Raw genomic sequence first — 4,521 nt, forward strand, 5'->3', positions numbered from 1 at the left:
CATACACTTTGAGTAGCTTAATATTTTAGAACTAGAAGATACCTTAGAGTTCATTTAATTCAAGTTTTTCATTTTCATAGTAAAAGAAACTGACTCTCAAAGAGGATAAATGACTAGTTCAGGTTCACATAGATAGTTAGAAAAAGAACCTAGATGACAATTTGTTCCTCTTCTAATATTCTTTCCAACATAATTCACTTACCACTCTATTTAGTAGGATGCTTTTTGTCCTGTAACAAGCATCATCCAATGGTTGGTACCTCTGATGACCATTTCTTCCACTTCCTCCTCTATCAACAATCTTCCAACTATTCTGACTATCAGGTCATGTTTCCTTCTGTAATTAACAATAACAGTATCCAGTATTATTATGGAGATTTAAGGTACACAAAGCATTTTATCTCATTTAATCTTCTACCACATAGAGGTTCCCAAAGGATGCTGTGACTCTAGAGATTGTAGGATTGCAGAAAATACATAGTATTTATCCTAATTCCAGAAGACCTTTGAAAAAAATAAAAATTTAATGAGGAATGTCCATCTGATGGAAAGAAGTCCCATACCATTCATCAGAAAAATGAGGGGCTTGGGTTTGATGACCCCTCTAAGCTTAGGTATCTTCCAGATCTATGATCTGATGATTTTTCTTACTAATATAGAATAATTCCTATGATCTAGGTTTAGTGAACATCTTCTTATACATTAAACTAATGACTAGATTTTAATTAAGCTAAAATTACTAAATTAATATTCTTCATAATAAAAGATTGATTATTTGAATTAATGAATTGATAATCCCTGTTATGCATATTAATTATGTACATTAAAAATTCACTCCAAAGTTAAAAAAATGATATGCTGTGTTCCTATACTTCATTGTCAGAAGCATTATAACCAGAGGTAGAAATAATAGAAGAAAATGTGGATCCTTTTCTTACTAATTTTCAGATATGCACTAATGGACCTTGACTTTCAGTTCATGCAGTGGGAGGGAATGCTCCCACTTCTCTCAAGAAAGTCCCTTGTTTAGGTAACACATTGCATAGTCTGACAATGTACCTCTCCTACTCCTCCATTACTAAGCCATGTGAACCTTCCAATGACCAATCTCAGTCTCTTCTTTCTTAGAGGTTACCATCTCTCAGGTAGCAATACAGCAGCTGGAATCCCAACATAAAATAACATTTGAGCTGGAAGAAGTATCAGAAGACATCTAGTCCATACTTAGTCAATAGTCTATAAACATTTATTAGATGCCTAATCTATGCCAGACAATGTGCTAAATGCTGGGGATACAACCATCAAGGAAATTACTACCTAATGAGAGAAAACAAAACACAAAAGGAAGGTGAAAAGCTTGGAAAGGAGAAAACATCCGATGTGGGGACATGGTGGAGAAATCAGTCAGAGAAGTTCCAAAGTAGTAGTCAGGCAAGAAATGAGGGGAAGTCTGAACTAAGTTTTCCTTAAATGGAGATTTGGAGTCCATGGCCCCATTCTCCAATGAGAGAGGCAAAGAGTAGTGATGAGGTGGAGTACCATGACTGATGAGCTCTTAACAGGGTGAGGAAGTAATCCCAGTAATGAGCTTCTGAGGACACGTTGAAGAAGGCAGTCAGAGGAAGCCCAAAGTAATGCAGCCAGTTGAGACAAATGCCACAAGACTATAACTAAATAAATGTTCATTCAGTGTCTTCTTAAAGTCCTATAAAGTAAGAGAGAGAGCTGCCTCAAAGACAGTGCATTCCACTTTTGGATAGCTCCCATTGTTAGGAAGGTTTGGAGGGGTTTTAAAACTATTTTTTAAATTTTACCCTGGAATCGAGTAACTTGCCTCTTTGCAATTTATTCTCTGCAGAACAAGTTCAATTTGCTGTTTAGACACAAACACAACTATTACATCTCCTGAGTCTCTCTTCTCTTGTCCAGGTTGTCTATGTTAAAAGAAATCTTGTTCCCAGATGCTTTGTTATTCCAGATTTCACTCAGGCTATACCTTACTGTGGAGGTCTCTAGCTGCTTCTCTATAAGACATGCTGTTTAATCCAAAGTTTTAAAGTGTTTTTTCTTGGGGGAGAGAATAGAGTCAAGATGGAAGAGTAAAGGTAGGGATTTGCCTGAGCTCTCCCAAATTAACCTCCAAAAAACTTTAAAATAATTCCTCAAAATGAAGACTGGAATGATGTAAACAACAAAAGCAAGGAGTCAAACTGTTTTCCAGCTCAAGACAAGATGATAGGCCAACAGGAAAGGTCTATCTCACTGGAGAGGGAGGAGAACATAGTCCAGTACAGGCCATACCCTGTAAGCCAGCAGAAAGCTTTGGGAGCAACTGAATTAGTAGTAGAAGTGATCTCCAGAGCACTGAGCACATAGACAGTCAGGGGTTAGAAAGAAATTATAGAGGATTTTTTAAAGGGACTGGCAGCAAACATCTGTTGAATTACCCATACAGGGTTCCAGGTCAAATCCCCAAAGTGAAGAGGAGGACTGGCAGGAACAGAGACCCTGCACATAATTCCAGGCTGAAAAAAAAGTGCTTGTGGCTGTTCATAGACCGGAACATAAACCAGGAGAGTAATGACCACACCCTTTCTTAGATTGTGCCACCTTAGAAGAACTGAGAACTTATAGACCCTCCCAGAGTTAGCTCTAAAAACAGTAGCACAAAAAATCCTGAAGATTAGAACAGTGCTTCTCCACCTAGGGAGCAGAGTCCAACTTTAACATAAAGTGAAAAGTCAAAAAATAAGCTACAAAAATGAGCAAACAACATAAAAGGAATAGACCATAAAATATATACTATATATATATATATACATAAAATATATACTATATAAATATATACTATAGTGACAAAGAAGATCAAAATAGCAACATGCAAAGTCTCAAGAAAAATGTGGTTTCTTTTTGAGAGGTCAGGGCCAACATGGAGGAGTAGAAACAGGACTTCTGCACAGCTCTGGCTTCCACCTCCTCCAATACATGTAAAAATGACTCTAAACCAACTTTAGAGCTGCAGAACCCACAAAGTGACAGAGAGAAGGAGATATCCCACTGAAGAAAGCCCAGCAGGCTGGCAGGAAGGGTCCATCACAGCATGCTGGGAGTGGAGCGGTAGTCCCAGTGAAGCATGGGTTAGCCCAAGAGTGGCCCCAAAAAGCAGCAGCTGGAGTAGACTTCATGTGAGTAAAACACCATCAGCTGTAGCTGTTACCAGACTGCTCAATCCACAAATGCCAAAGACAAAGTAAAAGGTCAAGTGTGAAACCTTGTTGGAACAGGGGAAGTGTGGTCTGGCTGTTACCCCTGAGGAGAGAAGCAGAGGAGGTGCCATGGCTGCAATCCCTGATGCTTGACTGCTTCTGGAGATCCTGGCCTACAGATTGTAGGGAGACCAAGAAACCATACAGAGGGCAATTGCTCTTGTTTTGACCTGCTCATATCTGGATCATGGTGTTGGGTGATGGTCCGGGGGTGTGTGACCAGTGAGCCAGAACATGTGGGGGTTGTAGAGAGGGTACTCACTAATAGCTCTGGCAGCTGCAAAAACCCCAGCAATTTGGGACATAGCTCTCTCCATTCTGGAAGCAGGGTTCTACCATGGCAAAGAGCTCAAAAGTCAAGTAATTGGCTGCCAATATGAGCAAGCAACAAAATCACAAACAGACAAAAGAATCCTTTTGGGGGGACAAAAAGGATCAAGGCATGGAGTGGGAGGAAGACAGCAAAGTCAGAACTCCTGCATCAAAAGCCTCCAAGAAAAATATGAACTGGCAATGGAGGAGCTCAAGAAGGATTTTGAAAATCAAGTTAAGAGAAGTGGAGGAAAAATTGAGAAGAAAAATGAGAATGATGCAAGAAAATCATGAAAAGCAAGTCAACAGCCTGCTAAGGGGAACCCAAAAATACACTGAAGAAAATAACACCTTAAAAATTAGAATAACTCAGATGGCAAAACAGGCCAAAAAAGCCGATGAGAAGAATGTTTTAAAAATCTAAATTTGCCAGATGGAAAAGGAATTTCAAAAACACTGAAGAGAATAACTCCTACAAATTTAGACTGGAGCAATGAGAAGCTACTGACTTTATGAGAAATCAAGATACCATAAAATAGATACAAACAAATGAAAAAATAGAAGGCAATGTGAAATATCTCATTGCAAAAACCACTGACCTGGAAAATGGAACCAGGAGAGATAATTTTAAAATTATTCTTCTACCTTTACACACAAATATACACACAAAACCTGAAGAAAACAACACCTTAAGAAAAACAGAAGAGGCCACATAGCAAAAGATTCACAAAGATTCACTTGACAGGGGTGGCTAGGTGGCTCAGTGAGTAAAGCACAGGCCCTGGAGTCAGGAGGACCTGAGTTCAGTTCCAGCCTCAGACACTTAACACCCACACAAAAAAACTAGCTGTGTAACCTTGGGCAAGTTACTTAACCCCAATTGCCCTCCAAAAGGCAAAAAAAAAAAAAAAAGATTCCTCTTTGTAAATTCAAATCTGGCCTA

At 39.0% G+C, this 4,521-nt stretch overlaps 1 long non-coding RNA gene across 1 annotated transcript in view; it reads right to left on the reverse strand.

Annotated features, from left to right (window-relative positions):
• Nucleotides 1-214: 214 nt before the first annotated feature.
• LOC138168617 (uncharacterized) overlaps nucleotides 215-4,521 on the reverse strand; it is a 21,393-nt gene continuing 17,086 nt past the window's right edge. Inside the window, exon 3 of the long non-coding RNA XR_011170158.1 lies at nucleotides 215-337. This is a non-coding gene — a long non-coding RNA (uncharacterized lncRNA). The remainder of the gene's footprint in view (nucleotides 338-4,521) is intronic.

The sequence above is a fragment of the Petaurus breviceps genome, unplaced genomic scaffold, assembly GCF_028583685.1.
Source record: "Petaurus breviceps papuanus isolate PSGF00001 unplaced genomic scaffold, PetGlider_PUasm1.0 37, whole genome shotgun sequence".
NCBI lineage: Eukaryota > Metazoa > Chordata > Mammalia > Diprotodontia > Petauridae > Petaurus > Petaurus breviceps.